This window comes from Suricata suricatta, chromosome 16 (assembly GCF_006229205.1).
Source record: "Suricata suricatta isolate VVHF042 chromosome 16, meerkat_22Aug2017_6uvM2_HiC, whole genome shotgun sequence".
Lineage (NCBI taxonomy): Eukaryota > Metazoa > Chordata > Mammalia > Carnivora > Herpestidae > Suricata > Suricata suricatta.
The window spans coordinates 7,289,787-7,313,463 of NC_043715.1; the positions used below are offsets into that span (position 1 = coordinate 7,289,787).

Genomic DNA, 23,677 nt, shown 5'->3' on the forward strand with positions numbered 1-23,677 from the left:
CTCGTGAAGCCTGTCAGAGCTTACTTTGTCTTTGCCTCCATGCTTCTGAAATCGATTGCGTTTGGAAAGCAGGGGAATTTTTTATGGGGTGATGGATTTGCATCAGAATAATCAAAATATCAGGGGCTGCGTATAACAAGATACATGTCTGTGATGCCTACGAGAAGTTGAGAAGTACCACGGTTCTGAGCAGCTTTGGAAATGGCCCCTGTTCCCTCTGAGAAAGGGAGGGATGTAGCTTCTGGGAGTTTAGAGGAAAACAAGAGGGTTATGCATGTGAAGGAATTTCAGATCTGCGTTCTGAGCTGTCCCCAAGGAAGCCAAAAAGGTGGTGAAGAAAGGCATGGCTTTGTTTGTGAGACAGAGGTGTGTTCGGATCCTGGCTGGGTCATCTGTAACTCACAAGACTTCGGAGAAGTTACTTCAGGCCTCTGTTGTCTTCAGGTTCTTATCCTTAGAATAGCTGTGGCAAAACCTGGCCTTTTTGGTCTGTTTTCTCACTTATTATTCTCTGGCGGATAAATAAGTTCCTGAGTCTTTGGGCCACTGCTGTGCCCTTGGAACGTGGCTCAATTCCTGGAGCAACATACTTACTCAGTGAATACATTTGTCGAACAAATGAATGTAAATTACGTGATACACGCATAACAACCAATAATATTGTATTCGCTTCCTGTATTTGCTGTATTCACTTCCTGTTGCTGCTCTAATAAATCTAACAAACTTTATGGCTTAAAACAACACAGATTTTTAAAAAAAATTTTAATTTTTTTAAATTGATTTTTGAGAGAGAGAGAGAGAGAGAGAGAGAGAGAGAGAGAGAGAGAGAGAGAATGAGCAGGGGAGGGTCAGAGAGAAAGGGAGACAAAGAATCTGAAGCTGTCAGTACAGAGCCCAATGCTGGGCTCGAACCCAAGAACTGTGAGATCATGACCTGAGCAGAAGCTGGATGCTCAACTGGCTGAGCCACCCGGGCGCCCCCAGACAACACAGATTTATCATCTCACAACTTGAGGTCAGAAGTGCTAAAGTCGCCATGACAGGCACTGTACTCCTTCTAGAGGTTCTCAGGAAAACCCGTTCCTTGCCTTTTCCAGCTGCCGGCATCCCTTGGGTCTCAGCCCCTCCCTCCATCCTCAAAGCCAGCTGCACCTGCCTCTGACTCTGACATTCATACCTCCCTGTTGTATGGACCCTTGTGATTACATGGGGTCCACAAGATAATCGCAGATAATCTATCTCAAGATCCTTGGCCTAATCACATTTGCAAAGTCCCCTTTGGCCACATAAGGCAACATAGTCTCAGGTTTGGGGATCAGGAAATAGACATCTTTGGGAGTGCCATTAATCTGTCTATCACAGGTTTCTATTTTGGAATAGACCACCCGCTCCCAATTTATTACTACCACTTCTTTTTATTACCTGTTTGAAAGCTCCTATTGAGGGCTCTCCTAACAAGTAACAGAAAACTTTCAGGTTTACTTTCTGCCTCCATAGCAATGGTCCCAGGATGCTGGACACCAACTGTGTCCCTTTAGGCCTCAGTTAATAGCGATTTATCTCACTTGTATTTGGAGTTAGGTTGGGTTGGAGAAAGTTCTCTCAGCAGCTAGCAGAGGATTTGGCACTCAGTAAATGTGGGATGATGAGTAAATCAGTATCAAAAGGGTTTCAGCCTACCTTCCAGGATCGTTTCTAAAGACAAAGGATGCCTTAGAGAAAATTGTTTGTAACTAGCAGAAGAGCAACACAGAGCAGTGAGCACGTATCTCCCAGGACTCACTTGTCAAGAAAATGTTGTGGTGGTTCATGCTTCTCTTTCCTTGGGCTGAGAAATTGTCAGACACGGGCATAGAGCCCTCAGGGCATGAAGCAGGTTGGTGGCCACCAACGACTGTGGAATAGACTTGTGTGAAAAACCAAATAGTTCAGGGAAAGGCCAAGATCTCATACATGTTTGGGGCCGTGAGAAGGTGAAAGGCCCATCAAATTTAACCTTTTATCGAATGTTTAGAATTTTTCTGGCCAGGCGGTCTAAAAGTAAGCCATTGAAATCCTTCTATCATGATGTCCGAATAGATGAATATTCTACCTCTGCCAAATCTGATGGGAAGTTCTTTCTTTTACGGAACCATGGTGCCTGTCCATTCATGTGTTCTCTGTGTCATACATCACCTTCCACGGACTTCTCGTGCCAGACGAAGGTCTGCCTCCCATTCTCTCTCCTCCCATACATTCCCCATGACCCCTGTGGTTCCTGTGATGTCAGATTTCAAGAGGCCAATTTACATCTCTCCTGCTAGACTGTAAACTTCTAAATCCAAGTTTGTTTTATCTTTATCTTTGAATCTCAGGTTAGCAGAGTGCCCGGTTTATAGCATACACAGAGTCAGGTTTGCTTGAATTTACACTATTGGTAGTTGAGCATAATGGAATGAGCCCAGAACATTCCATAGAGACGTGGGTTTGAAGCTTGCCCATGTTGCCTTTGAACCGTGGGGACTAGGCAGGGCATTTCTCCTCTCCGGGCCGCAGATTCCTGTCGCTATGGCAGCCACCTGGGGTTGTTTTGAGGAAAAAAGATGTGGATTATGGGAGTGTATTATGCAAATGGGAGGGGCTGTCTCAGTGTCCTTGAAGCCACACGGAACAGAGCTCATTCTCTTCTGTTTGGCAGTCCTTCAAATATTCAGAGGAAGAGACATCACACTCCACATCCCAAGCTGACAATATATATATAAAATAATTACCTGTGAGATGCCCAGATTTAAAGCTTTGGGTTTCAGATGTCTGCCCTACCATCTATTAGCTGTGTGATCTTGGACAGAGTACTGCTCTGTGCCTCAGTTTCCCACTCCGTAATTGTGGGATAAAGATGGGACCCATTTTATAAGGCGGATGTGAGGGAGCACCTGAGTGGCTCAGTCAGTTAAGCGTCGGACTTTGGCTCATGTCATGATCTCGCGGTTTGTCAGTTCAAGCCCCACATCGGGCTCTGTGCTGACAGCTTAGAGTCTGAAGCCTGCTTCAGATTCTGTGTCTCCCTCTCTCTCTGCCCCTCCCCTGCTCACACTCTGTCTCTCTATCTCTCACAAAAAGAAACAAACATTTAAAAATGTATAAAGTGGATGTGAAGATTGGCTAAGATTTGGGTATCAGAGCTTAGGACAGTGCCTGGCATGCAGCAATTAATCAATTGACTATTATTATTACTGCATGATTACCATTATTTTCCCCTGGTCTTATTGTCTCATATTTTCATTCAACTGAGGATGAGTAGTTGGTCATTTTTTCTACTCTGCGGGGCTCATCTTCCACTGGGCTGGGGTTCCGTGTCGCCCACACACCTTACAGACGGAGCTGGAAAGAAGGTTCATGAGAGAGAGAGCGAGAGCCAAGGCCGGAGCTCCAGCCTTCCCTTTTGTAAGACGGGGTTTGTAGCATTAGTATGTGTGTCCCCTGGCCCTGTCTAGAGACCTGAGTGCAGGCATCGTCTCCTACCCTCTAGGAGGTGCTGTAACCACCCCCGCCCCCAAGGCAAAGCATTTGCTTACTTCTGAATCTTTGGGAAGCGCCCTCAGACCTCCACGACCTCCCCTCGCCCTTCTCCCCAGGTGCTCGGAGCCCCGCCTCCTGCCACCGACAACCCTGGACAAAACACCTGCTTGCAGCCACCTGAATTTGCACTGTCAACTTCAGCATGAGCTGGACGGGGATTGGCAGCAAAGCGCACGTCCCCTGAGCAGTAGGCCCTGGCTTTATCCACCGGGAGCTGGAGCAAGCCACGGCCTGCGCTCTGTCCTCTGCGTTCCTTCCTCCTCCGGAAAGAATATAATAAATTAAACATAGTACGAAATGCAAAAAGGTTACATTGAGACATATACTATTTGAAGGTTTAATTCATTTTTCTAGTGTATAAGACACAAGGCTATTAAATTTTTAAAGCCATGATCTCCTAAACTCTCTACTTTATGAGGGCTTTCTTCATAAAGATAAATGGTTTCCTTGCCAAATCAAATGCAGATTTGAAACAAATTAAGTTAATGTTCAATGGTACAAGGTAGAATGGATGGGGGAGCTGTTTTATTTTGCATTGTAATAACCATACACACCTAAATCAATAGCTGTGGAAAAAAGGCAATAATATCACGTAACTGCAGGAAATGAAATATAGTGGCTGGGTGGAGGGGGGGAAACAGGCTGCAAAAAGAAAGGGCTTGTATCGGAATAATGACATTTCATTAAACAGGGAAGGAGTAGTATTGAAGAGAAGTCCATCGCAGTAAATTCTATTTCTTAGAATAACACTTGAGACAAGTTAAAGTTGGCTGGGTATTGTGATAGAGGATAATGCCGTCGTCAGTCCGTGCATTGTGCTGTAATTTTCTGTTTCAAGGAAACCTGAGATATTAAAGAGGCAGCGTGTGTTTTTGGAGCGTGTCCCCATTCTTCTAACCTTTTGCTTAATTTGGTACAAGCCCCAATAATCTGTCTGAAAGTCAGCATTTGGATAAGAAAGGTGGCCTAGTTTTTTTTTTTTTTTAATTTCTTTTGAATAAAGCCAACAGGTTTCCTTTTAATTCATGATTATGGTTATGATTATGCAGGGGGTAGGGCAGGGACAAAGAGGTTTGCTGTTAAAGAAAGGGGCTTTTTCAGCAGTTGTGAGAAAGAGATGCGTTCACAGAGCTGCTGTTTCCCAGCGTGTACCCATCCCTGTCTAGGCTACAGAATAGCTACCTGGATGTACCCTGGGAGACCCAAACTCCTTGGCCTTCAGGGTGCAGGGGCCTGACTCTTGGATCTCACTGTGTGAAAACCATCTCGACTAAACCATTGCCATCTTCTCGAACTGGCTCCGAAAGGGCTTGGCCACGGCCCCTCTGGGCGCCTTCTTGGATCTCCCTGGTGCCCTGAAATCAGCCTGCAGGTGCTGGGAGCTTGAACCTTTCCAGGAGCTGCTGTATGTTTTCCCCCCACTGGACCTCACTGTGCTCTCTTCACTAGAGGAAACAGAAGCACCTTTTCTATTTGCCACATAGATGCCTCATAGATGCCAATAAAGTGAGCCAGATACTAGAGGAGTCACCTTCTTTGGGAAGCCTTCCCTGCACTCGCCAATTAGATGAACTTCGTTCTCCGTTTAGTGCCGCTTTAGAGCAGGAAAATAGGACCATGCATTTTACTGTATTATCTCAACCAACCCCGCCTGCCTAATGGGAAGCAGGTATCATGATTCAACACATGGGATCTGGAAGACAGACCCCGATACAGAACAGTAGCCCTGCGGGCTTGGGCAGGTCCCATAACCTCTCTGTTCCTCAGTCTCCTCATCTGTGATGTGGTTGCCACCCCTCAGGGATGTTGTCAGGGTTAGATGAGAGAGGATGCACGTGAAGCGATAAGCTGGGTCCGCCGTGCAGAATGGTCGATGATTGCTCAGTGCTAGTTGGCATTGGTATCAGTGCCGTTATCTTCGTCATTACGAATGCGATCCCAGATTATTCTCCCCTATTTGTACTTCAGGAACTTGAAGCTCAGTGGTGCAGGGGCACATAGCATGCACTCAATAAAACCTCCTTCCCGTCAACTCTTCCTTCTTCCCTGGAGTGATCGCAGTGTCGTAGGGTAGTTTTGTGCACAAAAGGGGTCCCTCTCCCAAGCTGATGCATAGAAAGGGTTGCTTTGTTGAATAGGAAAGGAATGTGAGGTTTGTTTGCTCAATACATTAATCTGTAAATAATGCCCCAGCTATATCCGCCCCAGACAGGTGCCTCGGTGCCCCTGGGTGTCTGAGCCTCCCAAGGTAAGCCCATTTACCAAATGCTGCTTTAATGACTAGGAAGCATTACATAAACTGTAATAAAAGAGCTCTGATTAGACAACCAAGGGTAAAAACAGAGCACTTTTAATTACCCACCAAGCACAGCTCCTGGAAGTGGGTCTCACGTTTATTCTGGTCCCATATATTCCAAGTCCCTCTCCACTCTCCCCATGCTGGAGAACCGCTTGAAGCCTCGGCTCCGAAGGCACTGGCAGAGGCCATTGTGGGGGACACACACCAGTGGAAGAGGTGTTCTGTCTAGTGCCCGGGGTTGAGTGGAGGTGCAGGCAGCCAGCTCCCAGGGCAGGCCACAGCACAAGGAAGTCGGAGGGGACCATGTGGTTCTCAGATACCCGTCTGTGGGAACACCACAAGGAGAGCCATCTTTGCAAATCCTGCAGGAGTCTGTGGCTAAAGAGGGTGAGGCCATGATGCATTGCCCCCAGGCACCAACTTACTCTCAATTTCCTACTGGCGTGACCGGGAGAGAAGCCTTCTTCATTCCATCTGGGTGTGACCCAGCTTGAGTCTGCATGGGGGAAGGTGATTCTCTTAAACTCCCTTGGCTTTCAAACCTGCCCAGCCAGAGTCTTCCCTCCCCAGCCCATTTGTCCGTGATGCCTCACTGTACTGACATGATTTAGTGAGGAGACTCCAGTCCCATGCCTGGTTCCTATAATAAAAACTACCACCTTCTAGCTGTGTGGCCTTAGGAAAATATCTTGGCCTCTCTGAACTTTCATTTCCTTCTGAACTGAAGGAGACACATCACGGTGATGACCTAAGGATTAGATCAAATGCACTAGATCTAATGTGCCTGACCAATAACGCGTGATTAATAAATGCTAGTTATTGTTCATAACTAAAGACTGACTCAACAGGTGTGCAAGAGGCAAAAGTTCAACCAGTGTGGAAGGCTTAGGAGAGAATTTCCCATCATCCACGCCTCCCCCCTCCCCAACCTCTTGTATTGACATCAGAGTCTCATTTGATAGGTACATAGCCCAGGGATGAGCATACAGACTCTGGAACCAGACCTCTTGAGTTTGGGCCTCAGCTCCATCCACTCAGCCTCTGGCACCCTTTATGCCTCATTTTCATCATCCTGTAAAATGAGGGCAATGATAGAAACTTCCTCATAAGATCAGAGTGAGGGTGAAATGAGCTAATGTAAGTTATGTATTAGAATGAGGAAGGTGCCCAAAATACTGGAATGGAAACAAATAATGTCAACTCCTATGACTACTGAGTGTAAGAACAAGTATCTACAGGTGAGAGAGAAAGAAATTGAGGCTCAGATGTGAAACAAGGGATTTCTCCAAGGTCACAGAGTGAGAAAGTGACAGATGTGGGTAAAACAGAGACCCCGTGGTGGTACCCCTCCACTGTCTCTTGTTAATGAGCCACCTCTGCTTCGCCCACTTTTCCTCCGGGACACTCCATCCCCTCTGCAACACTCCGTCTCCTGCCCATCAGCTGGCTCACCCTCGAAGCCCCAGCCCATCACTTCTTCCAGAAATCGGCTGATCTCTCTCCCAAGCCCGGTCGGAATGAGGGGCCTTGCCATGTGTGTCTCTTCACACACGGCAGAGCATCTGCCCGTGCTGGGACTGTGTTGCCAATGCTCTGGAAGCCTCATAGCTTGACCGCTGAGTAGCAGGTAGTGACTATCAGTTGGACGGAAGAGCTAAAGAAAGAAAGATTGAAGGGGAGGGAGGGTGGTACCTTTGGTTGGGGGAATTTAAAGTGCTGTTGACTTTCTCTTTTTTCTCAAAATCTTTCCGAAAATTTGAACCATGAGAATGGCATCATCACATAAAAATGAGGTAAACAATAACTACAAAACCAGGATTGATTCTCAAGTTTTCTGGGAAATGCAACGGTCAGGAGCTTTGAAGCAGGAGTTACTGGGTATGAATCCTGGGTCTGCAAATTACTGCTAGTGAAATAGGCACGCGGGTCACCCAGCCTGGGAGGCTCTTGTGACAATTAGAAATAAGTGATGGGAAGGGCACCCTGGTGTTCCAGTCAGTTATGCATCTGACTCTTGACCTTGGCTCAAGTCATGATCTCATAGTTCGTGAGTTCGAGCCCTGTGTTGGGCTCTGCACTGACAGCACAGAGTGCTTGGAATTCTCTCTCTCTCTGCCTCTACCCTCTTGTACTGTCTCTCTCTCTTAAAATAAATAAATAGCCTTTGAAAAAGAGAGAAAGAAGTGACAGGAATGTGTGGTCTGTATGAGTGGTTCTGAAGGTGGTGGTCCCGTCCGCCCACCCTCCGCGGTGCTGCTGTGTAGTTGCTGCTGTTTGTCTTAAGAGCCGAGTTCCCTCTATTGCTGCAGATTTTGTTCTTCAGAAAGCGCACAGTTCCAGCCAATGTGCAGCTTGGCTGGTCTCTCCTATTAATAACATGTCTTAAACAAGTGCTGGCCCCTGCCCGGAACAGAGCTTGGTACCACTCTCTGTGCTGGCATGGAGGAGTTCATGGTCCTAAGTTAGGGAACTAGAAATCATACCGAGTACGCTGGACAAAGAGCCAGGCTGAACTTAACAGACAAGTGTCTTTGTTCCAAAGACATAGAAGACGGGGCACCTGAGTGGCTCAGTCGATTGAGTGTCCAACTTGGGCTCAGATCATGATCTCACGGTTCATGAGATCAAGTCCCACATCAGGCTGTAAGTGCAGAGTCCCCTTCGGATCCTCTGACCCCTCCTCTGCCCCTCCCCCTTCTCTCTCTCTCAAAAATCAATGAACATTTAAAAAAAATAAAAAGAAGCCATATGCTTGCAGGGGATTTGCATTGTCTGGCTTGGACACTCTGTTAGTTTCTTCTTGTTGCTGTAACACATTACCACAGACTTGCTGGCTTAAAGCTATGCATACATGGGGCGCCTGGGTGGCTCAGTGGGTAAAGTGTCATCTGACTCTGGCTCCGGTCATGATCTCACAGTTGATGGGTTTGAGCCCCGTGTCAGGCTCTATGCTGACAACTCAGAGCCTGGAGCTTGCTTCGGACTGTGTGTCTCCTTCTCTCTCTGCCTCTCCCCAGCTTGTGCTCTTTCTCTGTTTCTCTCTCTCTCTCAAAAATAAATAAAACTTTAAAAACATTTTTTTTAAAGAATCTTGAGATCAGGAGATTATCCTGGATGGTCTGAGACAGCCCAGTGTCAACACTTGGATCCCCATAAATGAAGAGGGGAGACAGAAGTTTCAGAACTCTCAAAAATGAATAAAAATTTAAGTAAAAAAATAAAACTACACAAATCCATTATCTTACGGTTTTAGTGGTCATATGTCTGATATGGGTCTCATTGCACTAAAATCAGTGTATTGGGCTGCACCCTGTCTTGAGGCTCTGGTGGGGGGTGATCTATTTCCTTTCTTCTAGCTCTTAGAACCTACCTGAATTCCGTGGTTCCTGGCCTCTTCCTCCATCTCCAAAGCCGGGTGCACATCATCTTCACCTCTCTGACTCCGAAACTTCTGTCTCCCCTCTTCATTTATGGGGATCCAAGTGTTGACACTGGGCTGCTTCAGACCATCCAGGATAATCTCCTGATCTCAAGATTCTTTAAAAAAATGTTTTTAAAGTTTTATTTATTTTTGAGAGAGAGAGAGAGAGAGAGAGAGAGACAGAGACAGAGACAGAGACAGAGTGCGAGTGGGGAAGGAGCAGAGAGAGGGAGACACAGAATCTAAAGCAGGCTCCAGGCACTGGGCTGTCTGAACAAAGCCCAGGTCAGGGCTTGAACTCACGAACCGAACTGTGAGATCATGACCTGAGCCAAAGTCGGATGCTCAACTGACTGAGCCACCCAGGTGCCCCTGGATCTCAAGATTCTCAACCCAATCACATCTTCAAGACCCTCTCTGCTCTGTAAGGTGACAAAACTCATACCTTTTAGAGATTAGTTTGCAGACATCTCTGGGGGCCATTTTCCCCTTCTGCCCCACATTCCATGGAACAGACAAGATCTCCCACAAGGGGTCTGGAGTGGTGATTTACAGAAATGCAGAGTAATCTACCAAAGGCTTTGGGAAGCGGGGCTTGGGCATATTTATAGAGAAACATAGAGAAAGAGTTTTCTGTTTGAGTTTATTATCATCCTTTTCATAAAAGGGCATTGCTTGGAGGTGATAATCTATTTTTTCTTGGAGGTGATAATCGTGATGCTAACAGCCCTTTATTGAACATCCTCAAAGAGTCACTTATTGTGCAAAGTGCCGGACCACAGACATTTATTTTAGTCAATATAATAACCTGGTAAAGCATTATTTCCACTCCATCCAAGGCCCCAAAGCTATTATACTGTGCAGGTGAGATTTGAATCCACATCCATCTGACTGGGAAGCCCAAGTTTGTTTCCCATAGGACATACTAGTTCCTGGAAAAGAATTCCTTACGTTTTCCAGGGAACGAGCTACTGGTCAACAGCCTCTGTTTCCCAACCAGATGTGGACAGATGCAAAATGAGGGGGCAGTGATGCCTTTTTCGTGGGAACACTTGCTTGAGTGGGGAGAGCTGGGCTGGCAAGAGCTCAGTCATCTACTCCCTTCCTGCTGCCCTTCAAGAAGCAATTCGAGAAGAGGATTTCCCTCCAGCCCAACATCAAAAGGTTCCAGTCAGGGGCTCCCTGGCCCAGGGTGCTCTTAGCCTGGGATTGTAACCAAACACACTTCACCCCCGTGTTGGTCAGGGATGGTTGTGTCTTTGACACAGCCTCATTCCTTGGACTTAATTAAAACCCAGTTCCCTCTTTTATTCAATTTATGAGGCCTAGCCGGCAGGATTAAGCGATTACAGACAAAAAGCCCCATTTGTGAAACACTCCTAAACTCAAGCTGTTACGCTGCTTACTTTTCTCCATTAAATTAATAAGGAATGAATCGGCTGATCCATTATGAATAAAGCAGTGGGGAGTCCCTGCCCCGGTTCATACTTCCTGCTCCCTCCTCGGAGAACATTTGTGTAAAATGATTATGTTCATATTCATTCCGTTGGAATTCTCTAAAAGTGGAATGCATAAATTACTCTAAAGACACAGAGTTTATCTTAAACATTAACTACGAAGGGTGAATTAATAAGACTATTATAAAACCATTAGCATTCAGTGTATTTACCTACAATTGCAGTCTACCTAAACCATACTCAACCCACAGTTGCCATTTGTGTTGGGTGATCAAGCTAGTTTATTTTAGCTCACAGTTAATTTAAACTCATAACACACCCCTGAACATCCAATTTTTCTACTGGCTGCTTTTTCTAGGGGTTCTCTTGGTCGGAAATTGACTTTGGTTATTTCCCAATTCAACCACAAACCTCTCTCCAGCAATGATTATACCCAAATGTTTCCAAATATTGGTTGTTTAACTCTGCAAAATAGGAACCAAGAGACTAACCTTAATCAGATGAAATGTAAGTCCACATCTTAAGGTCCTGACTAGTTAATTTTCTAAGGGGTATGCAGAACACAATTGGAGAGAAGGGCCATTCGAGGATTTTTCGTTGGCCGCAAGCTCAGGCTGTTTTGGGAAGGTAATATGGTTTTGTAGAAGTCAAATCGTCAAAACTTACTTTATCCAGGATTTTCCAATCTGAACACTCTTGGCATTTGGGGCTGGATTGTTCTTTATTGTGGGGCTGTCCTGCGTGTTGTAATGTTTAGCAGCATTCCGGGTCCAATTCACTAGATACCAGTAGCAATATTTGCTCCCTCCCTAGCAGCTGTGACAACCAAATATATTTCCAAATATTCCCAGGTCTCTCCTGGGGATGAGAATAGTCCAAAGTAGCCCCCGCTTGAGAACAACTTAGTTCTCAGTAACAGTTCACAATAGGGTTCATCTATATAACCCTCCAAATAGTGGTTTATATTGTGGAATGTACACCTGCTTAGACAGTCGCTTCTCTGTCCTTCATCTGGTGGGGACACAATGGCTTGGAAAGAGGAACCACTCCGTGCTCTAAAGCCTTCTGCTCCCTTCTCCCCCATCCTTTCTCTGCTTACAATGTAATGTCTCATTCCAGGCTTGAGAATAAAGCAGAAGCCTGCCAGAGAGAGTTTCCACAGGCTTTACATCTACCTTCCCACCTGCATGAGTGTCCTTGCCACCTGCCTTCCCCCGGTCACGTAACTCAGAATCAAGTCTAAGTTTTTTATTGTCTGACTCCACATTTTCAATTCTTTCTTGTCACCCAAAAGGACGTATGCAAGAGATGCTTCCAAACAGGGGCCCGAGATGTCGCCCCCTCCCCTGCTTAAGGTTCCACCATGAACACGTCCCCACAAACATACACCTTCTCTAAGAGATTCCTGCTCTGGAGGCCCCCCGGCTGTCAGGAGGGGATTCAGCTGCCCTGAAATCCAGGCTGTCTCGAGAATGGCGAGCTCTCTCCTTCTGGCCATGGTGAAATCCACCCTACAACACAGTCCTGTGTTCCTGGTCTCACTCCCCTTCCACGGGGTCTCTAGAAGCAGGCAGACGTGGTTCTGAGCCAAGCTCACAGGAGCGGGTGGGGTATGTGGCAGTGAACACAGGTGTCGGGGTTGACTTAAAGCGTGTGGAAATTCTCTTCTGATGGCTTCTGTTTCCCTGCTTGAGGCTGGACTGGGCATTTAGTCCGTTATGAGGCAGCGCTACCCTTGTGGGCACGGAAACTGAGACCCAGAGAGAGACACGAGTTAACTTACTCAGTGACACACGTCTGGTGAGAGAGAGAAAGAAGTAGAAGTGCTGATTGCCTGAAACCCCATTTCCTGACCCTCTGACCCCAGCACTCTGCTTTCTTATTGCCTTCGAATTACCATGGTCATTACAACCTATCAAAAACCAACTCTTCATTGCCAGGCCTGAGCACTGAGTAATTAAATGCATTAAAAGTCTTCTCTGTACCCAGAGTTCTGAGCTCTTACACTGCCATTTTTTTTTCTTCTTTCTTTTAAATAGTATAGTAAGCGCTTTTACCATTGGCTGGCTTTCCTCTTGCATCTCCAATTTTTTTGCCTTTTCTGTCTGCATCAGCTGCTATCATGGCCCATATATCCTCAGGTTTTAGGAAGCAGGAGGAAGCCAGGGAGATGGATAACCAGGATATGGGTTGTTGACCACCTGCCCCTTGGCTAAAGCAGCATTGGGTGTCCTTCTATACAGAAGGAGCTGTCCAGGGGGGCTGTGTGTACGTGCGCCAGGGCCCCTGCCATCGCGGGACAGGGCAGCACCCCAGCTGATGCTGTATTAGCTGCAGGCACTAAGACAAGTTACTTAAAATGAGTCTTAATTTTCTCATCTAAAAAATGCAAAACCTGTGCCCCTCGGTGCTGCCATGGCTAAAGTGAGTCCACTTATTAAGGTGCCTGTTACGTGGCCCTGGCACCCTTTATACATACAACTGAAGTCAGGAGCTCTCTCCCCCGCGGGGCCCCTAAACTCCTCATCCCCAGCCCAGTGGGAAGGATTAATGCATTCTTTCTTGAAAGAACTTACATGTACGTATGGAATTGGCCAAAGTCTGGCTCTCTGGCCTCATTCCAAACAAAACTAATCATCAGAAACTTCATGCAGATTTACGATTACTCTTTCTATAATAGGGTTAGGCCCAGGCTGCTAAGACAGAATTAAAAAGGGGCCGGTGTGAGCAGAGAAGCCTCAGGTCTTCACAAAGAAGGATTTTCATGCAGGGCACCCTATGTGGAACTCTGACTCAAGGTTGGCTGTAAATTAATATCAAATGTTAAAACAGCCCGATGCCCCTTTCTTAAGATTGTTGTGATGAGTCCTCACAAGTGGGCTATGGGCTTTCACTTAAGGCTCATAAAGAGTCACATTGGATCTTCTTAATAGGTTATGCTTGATCCAAGACATAATTTAATTTTATAATGGCTGGTCTATCTCAAGCCAGATGTTGGCATAGAGGTCTTTCTTATTGGGGATGGGATGGCCATGGCATTGAGCGATAAGCCCAGATCTCGGGCCACATCTTGCCACATTCTAGCTGTGAGATCTGTAATGAGCCATCTTCTTACTCTGCCCCAATCCCCATTTATAAAATGGCAGATTGAGGTCAGGATGGAGGACATCAGCTGTACACAGGCTCCAGAAATAGTTTGCTACACACTGGCTACACGCTTTGAGGAAACATTAAATTTATTACCAGTACTAGAAAATTGGCAGAGTTCACATACAAAAAAATGCGCATTTTGGGCCTCTTTGAGAAAGCTGGGGGATTAGGCAGCAAGCACTGCATTCCCAAGTGGTGGCAGGTGGATAGCACTGATCAGTAGTTCCTGCGTTTTGCTGGGCCACAGGCTGGCTTTTCAGTTTGCTGCTGTCCCCGCCACTCCCTCTCAGTGTCACCTGGCCCATTTATATATTTTCTGTTCTCTGTGTTATAGTTTGGAATCCCATTAGTTTGTATGGCAAAAAGTCTTTGAGTTTTTGAATGATTGATTGAATGATTTAGGATTTCGAGGATGATGTGATCTGTGGAATTATCTGAGTAAGATTACTGTTACCAGGGAAATATTTTAGTGAGAAAAAAAATCTAGAATTCTTATACTAACACACCTAAGATGCTTTTGACTCAGTGTATTCCATAACTTAATTTTGAAAACCTATTGTGTGAAAAATGTTTGCTGGCACATACTGGAGATACAAGGTTGAACAAAGGTTGGTGGAAGAGAAGACAGAAAATAAATAAGCAAACCACGAACAAATGTTAATAAAATTAACATCTGAGAGAATTCCAACTTCACAGAAGAATAGTTTTCTTGAAAAGGAACCATCCAGGGGGATGCCACTTCAGGCTGGGGATTGCCAGTTAGGCTGAGAATCGGGGATGCAGAAGAAAGAGAAAAAGGTCGGTGTAGCTAGACTTTAGTGGGTCAGAAAACAAGGAGATGGAGAGGGATGTGGGCAGTAGGCAGTGGCTAGATCAACAGGGCTTTGAAGGACCTGACTGAGAGCCCCACTTGATTTTCCAAAGCTTATGGATAAAACAGATGGGAGCCATTCATGAATGGCCACTCTGGCATGGATCAGGAGTCTTTGCAGGGAACCCACTGAGCCTTTAAACACATAGGTCCTCCTCACCCCTTCATCCAGTTTTCTGACCTTCCCTCTGGGCCCTTTCCCCATATCATCAGTGCCCAGTGGGCCAATGTCATTAAAGATATTCTTTACAGATAGAGGTTGCTTTTCTTGCACAGGTCATGATCGAGTCAGTTGAGGAAAGAAAACTAGCACTTCCTGAAAATGTCCTGTGTGCCAGGTCTAGCCCATATAATTAAAACCCTTTGTACCAAAGTATAAATTTGTACTGAAGTTCAGAGATCCTAAGCATACAGGTTGATGGATTTCCTGGTGAACGGCACCCAGATGAGGAAAGAATGTGGCCAGTACTCCCTGTACCCCCTTGGATCGCCCCTCCCCCTGCCAAGGGAGACCACAAGCCCAGATTCTAACCCCAGAGCCTAATGTTTTGCCCGTTTTTGAACATTACGTAAATAGAACCGTGTGGTATTTATGGGCTTGTTTTGCTCAGTATTATTTGTTGTGAGACCCATTTAGGGTGCTGCCTGCTGTTGCACGTCTGTTATCCCAGGGGATCCATATGCAAATACAGGGCCGACCATCAGTTTTTCTGTAGGTGGACATCTGGCTGGTTTGAGACCACTGTGAAAGGGGCTGCACCGGACATCTGGGGACTTAGGTCTTCATACGCATGTGCATGTATTTCTGAGGGCTGAGTACCTCCTACATTGTGTTCCACTTCAGTGCTTCCTACCAAACAGCTTTGTGTCCTCACACCTGTTACGTACGTTTATGCTTTGAGTTTTTGCATCAACCTTTTGATGTAGATATTTCATCTGCTTTGGCAGATGAGGAACAAGGGCTCAGAAGGGCACCGTCAGTTCCTCAAGGTCACAGAGTCAGTGAGCTGCAGAGGGAGGGCACGAACTTGGAGTTGGGTGTCTCCATCACACCACAAGCCCCCGATGATTCGGTTGCTGCACGGTCTCCCTCAAATGTCACCTCTTCACCATCCACACCCTGCCCCAGCCTGGAAGAATTAATTGTGCTGTTGTCTGCTCCCCGGGCACCTCTGGGGCTCCCTGTAGTTGCTGTCATGGATAGTATTACACTTTGGCAAAGAAGCTGGCTCTGTGGTCAGACAGGCCTGGTCTGAGTGTCTTCACACCACCCAGCTCACAGAGACTTGTGGCCAGTTGCATTTATTCCTTGGTACAATAAGGGTGATAACAACGGAGACCTCACACCTGTGGTGTGAAAGTTGAAGACATAATGTGAGCAGGTGCTTAGACCGGACCTGCACATAGTCTGGGCAGCCGACAGGTGGATGGACAGAGAGCGGGGTAGCCACTCCCACAGCCGATTAGTCACAGCTACAACTATGGGTATATGTGTGTGCCTCATATGTGTGTAGTTACATCTGCATCTACCCCTCCCCCATTGACGGGCTTGGCATAATCTTTCTCCTTTTAGGGGCCTGGCTCTCCTCCTCCCTCACTCAGGAGATGACAGCAGATTCAGGTTAAACAAGCATTTGTTGATCAGCTTCTCTCTGTCAGGTGCCTCTAGAACCTTTGTACCCACAACTCCATTATTTTAATTAAGTGATTAATTGAATTAAGTAGTTCATTCATGCCCAGTTTTAAGCTAGGGTAAGTGAGACTCAGAGAGGCAAAGCAACCCACCTAAGATCACCAGCTTCTGAGCCAGCAGGGTCAAGACTCCGTGTTGAGTCTCCTTCCCAGAGCAGCACATTTCTCCTGTTTCCTGCATCCTAGTGTTTCCTCTCAAGTCTTTGGTCCTCTGCGATTCTTCAAGGGCTTTCTGTGTTCCTGCCTAAGGAGAGTTGTGCAGAGGCCTGGTCAGCACTTGTGAGAAGTAAGGGAATAAAGAAAGCCGAAGGGAACTCGGTGGGAAGCCAGAGAGCCAGAGGTGCTGTGAGCCAATGAGCACCACACAGCCCCACGTCTCCTGTATGAGCGGCTTTGCATGCAGACACCCGGCTCCGCTCCTGGGCCGCACCGACAGTGCTGGGCTAGACGGCGTCCTCCTCAACACGTCCGTGTCCACACAAAGACTCAAATCATGATCTTTTTTGGAAAGAGAGTCTTTGCAGATGTAAACAGTCAAGGATCTGGGGATGAAATCACCCTGGATTTAGGGTGGGCTTTAAATCCAATGACAGGTGTCTTTACAAGTAAAGGAGAGGGCACAGAATTACCAAAAGAAGAGGCCACGTGGAGGCAGAGGCAGAGATTCAAGGGAGTGAGCATCGTAGCTACAAGCCACGGAACCCCAGCGCCGCCAGCAGCACGCATGGAAAACGGGTCTAGTGGACGGGAGGTCCCTGGTGGGTTCTGAAGGTCATAGATAAAGTATGGGAAGCACCTATACCAGGACAGCAGGTTGTGAAAACTCCCAGGCCACGTTGTCCCTCCCCGGGTCTGGCCTCTCTTGGGCCTGTGGACAGCGCCAGCGCTCTCAACCAAGCTTCCAAAGGCGATGCCCGTAAGCCCTTTCTTGAGAATTAGTGGCGGCAGCCACTAGAATCCAGCACACCCTGTTGCTTTTAGTTGCAAGCATGTATCGCCAAAGACGTGTATCCCCCTTAGAACCATAAACACTCTAATAGCAGTAACGGGGCAGCCTCGATCATGACCAAACGTGATTACATTCCACATAAAAATATAAAAGCTCATTTGAGCCGGGCTCCCTGTGGGCCCATTGCCTGCACTTTTATTGAAAACCCCACATTCCTGACTCCGTGAGCCCTGATGTAAGGGCCCGGTGAGGCTGGATCCCGAGCACCCCCGGAAAGCCCTGAGGCAGCGCTGTGGGCTGGATGGAGCTGGAAGTCCCTGATGTATTCTGAGGCTCAGAGCCTCACACTCCATTGTCTGGGGACTCCTGGCTGCTTGGAACTCTCTAGACCCTCTGTGCCATCCCGGACTCTTGCTTTGCCCTATGCTAACATGCTGAGAAAGCAGGGAACTGGTCTGATGTGTTTGCTGCTGTCCCCAGGGCTCAGCATGGTTCATGGTATGGGAGTGAACAGATGTCCCAGGACCCACCTCCCTTCTCCAGCCAGTTAGCCTCTGTCATTCCCCTAGGTGCCATGCTGTTCACGTGGCGTGGCTCTCCCCTGTCTGTGCCTCCCCGAGTCACCCTGACCTGCCAGCAGCCCCTCATCTGCTCACCTGTCTGGACATGTCTCTAGACTCTAAGCCCTGTGAGATCCTGGACAATGTCTTCTTCCCCCTTCTCTCCCAGGCCCTGGTGGAGTTTGCGGCTCATGGCTGTGCTGGAAAAGTGTTGGTCAAATCGGCTGACAAACAACTGAGAGGAAAAAAAAACCCCACCACCTGATCATACAGTAGACACAGAAGGGAGAGAAGAGGTTGGAGGGAAGAGGACACTCAGTCACCTGGATGGCAAGTGCCATGAAACATAGTTCTACAGGTCTTTTCTGTTTGGTTCCTACAATGGCCACGTGAGGAAGCCCCCTGCTCCTTCCTCTCTTTTCCACACAAAGAAGTAGTCAGAGATGTCAACCTGGCTGGCGCCACACACACTGTAAGTGGGAGGAGCCAGGGTCTTAGTCCACCTTTGACTCCAGATCCAGATTGACAGCAAGGGGGAGGATATAAGAAACTGTAGGAACAAAATCGTAATAGATGTTTCTAGAAGGCGTAACTTGTTGAAAGCACAAAACTAGGTGTCAAGGCCAAGGAGGGCCTGGGACAAGTCAGTTCGCTGCTCTGGACCTTGGTTTCCTCATCTGCAGCGAGGGGCTGGGGACATGAGTGAATTAGATTAGGTGATTTTAATACCCATCTAGCCCTAAAAGTATTCTGAAACGAGGCACAATTTATGGAAAAACATATATTTTGAAATTCAGTGATTGAGGCAACAGCTGTCAGCATGAAGTTTTTTTTGTTCTATGCCTTAAAAATAGATTATACAGAAGTGTATATGTTTGTGTGTGTGCGTGTGTGCACGCACGTGTGCACATTCACATGCATATAAACTCATGACTTGAACAATGACAACGGTGGGCATGGGTTCCTTTTAGAGCATTGTCCTCACTCAAATCTCAGGGCAAACATAAGCAGCTTGCTGACAGACATGCTCTAGAATCAGACCAAAGCATGTGGATTCTGTCAACACTTGTGTCTTGATTTACCTTGATTTCTATGCAAGTGGCGTCTCTCCTCCGATTCCAGGAGACAGTCGGGTCCACACGAAAGCTGTGGGTTATGCAGGGCAGGAGACGGTGCCCAATGAGCCTGGGGGAATGGGAGAGGCCGGCCACTCTGAAGACAGACACGTGGATCATCCCTAACAAAGCAGGATGACTGGGTGGCATCACCAGCCCCTGCTCTGCTTACACCTGGTATGACACGAGTCCCACCTGTGGTTTCCAAAAATATAGAGGCTCAGCAAATGCTTAAGAAGTTTTTCATAGATTTTTCTGCAAGGTGATTTCTTCTTTCTGATAGAGGAATTGCCTTGTTCACTCATTCAACACACACACACACGCTCCACCAATGGGCCGCATGTTGCACGTGGTGATGATGGGCCATCCTTGCTGTTGCAGAGCTCACAGTCCAGTTGGGGAGTGTAGTAGATATAATAGTGTCCTCACCACCTCCCCCACTCCAGAGATGTCCATGTCCCCTTCCTAGAACCTGTGATCATGTTACTTTACATGGCAGAAGGGGCTTAGTAGACATGAAGGATCTTGAGATGAGAGTATCTTGGATTATCCAGGTGGGCCCAGTATAATCAATAAGGGTCTCTAATATGGAGAGGGGGAAGCAGATGAATCAGGAGGTGGAGAAGGGGCCACGTGGCAAGAAATGCAGGTGGCCTCTAGAAGCTGGAAAAGACGAGGAAACAGACTCTTCCCTGGAGTTTCCAGAGGGGAATGTGGCCCTGATGACACCTTGCCCTGGTGCAGCCCTGTGATCTTGATTTTGAACTCTGACCTCCTGAACTGTAAGAGAATAGATGCATACGGTTGTAAGCCACTATGTTTCTGGAACCATGTTAAACAACAAGAGGAAACGATAACACTTTAGGTAACACTTCTAACAAAGGGTCTTTAGGACACCAGAGGGCTAAAGTCTATGTAAATGCCCAAAGTGGGGAGTGGTAAAGAGAAGAACGGGGTGACATAAGACGAGTCAATGTCGGGAAAACTACTGCTTTGGGGAGGCTTCCCTAAAGGACCTTGGTGCCTTGGGGATGGTGCAGGTGGGGAGGAAATTCCACCTAGAATATATTCTCTGCCTGCGGGGCTGTGCAGGGAAGGGCTATGGCTCAGGAGGCCAGAGGGCCCAGTGCGCAGAGTGTGAGCAGGAAACAACCCAAACCATGTAGAAACTGCCTCTGGCAGCTGAAGTCAGGCAGAGCCTTTGTAAACTGTGCCATAGACTGGGGTTCTTAGACCTGAGAGAAATGGGAATGTTCTGAATGGTACGTTCTGGACTGCAGTGAGTTTGGGTCAGCGTTATATTTTAGATCTGTGTCATCCAGTTCAGTAGCCCCTAGCTCTGTGTGGATATGTAAACTTAAATTAATAAAAAATAATTTTTGAAATCTCGCTTCTAAGTCACGCTGGGACATTTTAAGTGCTCAGCAGCCACATGTAGCTGGTAGCTGTGACATCGGATAGACCAGATCTAGAACACTGCCAGCCCTGCAGAAAGTTCTATTGGACACTGCTGCTTAGAAGAAACACCACAACTACAGGGCGGACCGTGAAGTAGGGAGGGAGGGGAGAGTGAAGGTGGGAGAGCAGGTAGGAAGAAGCTTCCCAGGATTCCAGGGGGGACTTGATGGTGGTTCACCCGAAGATGATGGCAGTGGACGTAGACGTGTGTCGGGAGATTGGAAATCTATGTAGGAAGTAACCAGAGACTTTGGAACTCAGATGTTGGGAAGTTTCTGCCTCATTTTGACCCTTTGTTAGAAGTGTTACCTAAAACAAATTGTTTACACTCGTGGAGCTTCAATGTCCTTATCTGTGAGTAGGAGTAACATCTATCAAAAGGGATATCATAGCATAAAATCTCTGGCATAATGGGTGTTCAGTAAGGGGTACAGCTCGTGCCCTTTATGAATCTCCAACTTAAAATGGTCTTTTGGATGTCATTAGATCCCGGTAGCATCACTTTGGAACTATAAACACCTTACTGGCCAGGTGTGCTCTCTCTCTCTCAAGTGGAGCCTGATCAGAATATCTTCCATGCAGATGGACAAGCCCTTACTCTGGACCTTCCAGAGTGTGAAGGTGTGAAGTGTGGGTGTGAAGGTCACGGGGAAAGGTGCAGAGGGAAAGAGCCATATGTAGAAAATGAGCAATTCGGTTCCCACCATGAGGGCAGGGTGTCCAAATGGAGCTATTTTGTAGGCAGAATACCACGTAGGACCACACTAGGAGAGCGAGCTTGGGGGAAGCAAGGAGAAGAGCGCGCCATCCGTGTAGAGAAGATAATTGAATCCATGGGAGGTCGACTGGGGCTCATTTCACACAGAACCGAACAACAACACGTGGCTCGCTCAAAGACAATACAGGCCTTCAAAGCGAGCCGCTAAGGGCAGTGCATTTCTATATTAAGGGCACAACATCCTCTAAGTGAGACACATTTGTTATGCCTCTTCTTCCCAGCCACAGCCTGGAAATAGCCATAAAAGAAATGAAGTATATTTGCCTTGTTAACACAGTTTGTATTACATATTCATAAACCATTTTGTGAAACTGCAAGGGAAAGATTCAATTGTCTTGGAAGCTGATAATGGCCAAACAGCCATACAGAGAGCAGGCAGCATGTTATGGAATTAGCTGCACAATGAATGAAATGCAACGCCTATAATAAACCCATTCAGATATAAATTATGGCCGAGTAGTTGCAATGTTTGTTAAGCAATAAAGCTTGCCACCCTACATGGGAAATTGAACGAGATTTATCATAAAATATGGCGGAGAATGTGCTAAGAATCTGGCTCCCCAAACTGGGCTTAATCAAAACAATCTAGAGAGCAGGCTTCCAGGAACAGGAAACCAAAAGAAATGATAGCAGTGGGTCCAAGGGGGCATTTTGACATTGTGACCCAAAATACCCTTGGTCTCAGCAATTCCACCAACAATATTTGTATTTTGAAAAAAAAATCTGTTTTGATTTTTCCTTTGAGAATTATCAAAATGCCTTGAGCTCTGGGAATATGAAATGTGACCAATAATTGGCTTTCTGGTTGGCCAGGGCAGTAATTGAATTCAGGGACAGGGACCTTGTCCAAGTGACATTGGACTCCTGGTTTCCCTTGGAAATGGTGGAGGCTAATGATCCCCAGGGAGGCAGCTGGCCCTTAGACTGCACTATTGGATATTTTACTGAGTCCTTGAAGGACATGCGGCTCATTTTCTCAGAAGACCATGCACAGTGCTAAATGAGTATGAGGCCATGTTGTGTGTCATCTCCTCGAGCTGGATCTTGGGTTTATCTCCACTTTCTGGGAAAAAGAAAATGAAACCAAATAAAACAAGAATTAACCCAGCATGTTGCAGGCTTTCTGGTATTGTTACTTGAAAAGAACTGCAAATATTTTATGGCTTTACAAGCTGAAGTCAACGTTTGCAGTGTGTTGAGGACAATGAAAAATACCTTAGGAATGTATTATAGTCCCAGAGTTGGATTAAGAGTGTTCAGAAGCAGAAAGGAATTTTCTGCCTGCTAATAACATTACCCTGAAATCTAATGAAATGATCTCCCTAAAGCCAAGTTTATGGCATAAGCTGATTTCCCATTTGCTGTTAAAAATAAAACAAACAAATGTCCTCTTTGGTCAGCTCATCGCTCAGTCCACATACTGTCACACTGTGCTTTAGATAGCCAAGTTGTACAACTTAAACAGGTCGTTGATGATGTCTTAGAGATAAGTATTGTTACTGACATTCAATGAAGTGACCACAGAATTTGAATTTGACAGCAAACTTCAACAGATGCCCCATGAAGCTTATAAAGCACACAGTTCAGAATTGCTGCTGATGACTTGAACGATGTCACACTCCCTGGTTCCTCATAGGAGTGTGTATGTATGCAAATATAAACACACACACATATACCTGTAAATGCAAATCTGTACATCCACATACATGAACATATCAGTAAGAAAACCTAGGTAGTAACAAAAAGATTGAAAAAGTCAGAAGTCATATTAGATTCTAAAACAATTGATAACAAATCTTTTCTTTCCTTTCATCATCAAAATGTATTCTACACAATCCTTCTCTCACCTACGATGAGGTAAGTGCCAGATAAGGGAGTCAGAAAAACAGGGGACTGAAATCAAACATAAAGATGAGTACGGTTCTCGGTATTATAGTCAGGAGCATTATACCAAGAGCGTACATTTCTGTAGGGTGTTTCTTCTTTCTTTGCTATCATCTCATTCATGTCTCACAAAAATCTGTGCAGAGCGGGAATCTCCATCATCATCTTACGAGTCCTGGGGTCAAGGGATCTTGTGTATCACTAGAAAACATTCTCAGCTTAACGCTCAGTCGGTTAAGCGTCCGACTTTGGCTCAGATCATGACCTTGTGGTTCATGGGCTTGAGCCCCTCATTGGGCTCTGTGCTGACAGCTCAGAGCCTGGAGCCTATTTTGGACTATGTGTCTCCCTCTCTCTCTGCCCCACCGTTGCTGGCACAGTTTCTCTCTGTCTCAAAAATAAATAAACATTTAAAAAAAAAGAAAGAAAAAGAAAACATTCTTTCTGGATCTGAAATGAAGACAAGTTTATCTGTCCTACATAAT

At 46.4% G+C, this 23,677-nt stretch overlaps 1 long non-coding RNA gene across 1 annotated transcript in view; it reads left to right on the forward strand.

The window, feature by feature from the left end:
* LOC115280647 overlaps nt 1–19,307 on the forward strand; it is a 229,487-nt gene extending 210,180 nt beyond the window's left edge. Inside the window, exons 4-5 of the long non-coding RNA XR_003903879.1 lie at nt 18,127–18,429; nt 19,080–19,307. This is a non-coding gene — a long non-coding RNA (uncharacterized LOC115280647). The remainder of the gene's footprint in view (nt 1–18,126; nt 18,430–19,079) is intronic.
* The last annotated feature ends 4,370 nt before the right edge of the window (nt 19,308–23,677 follow it).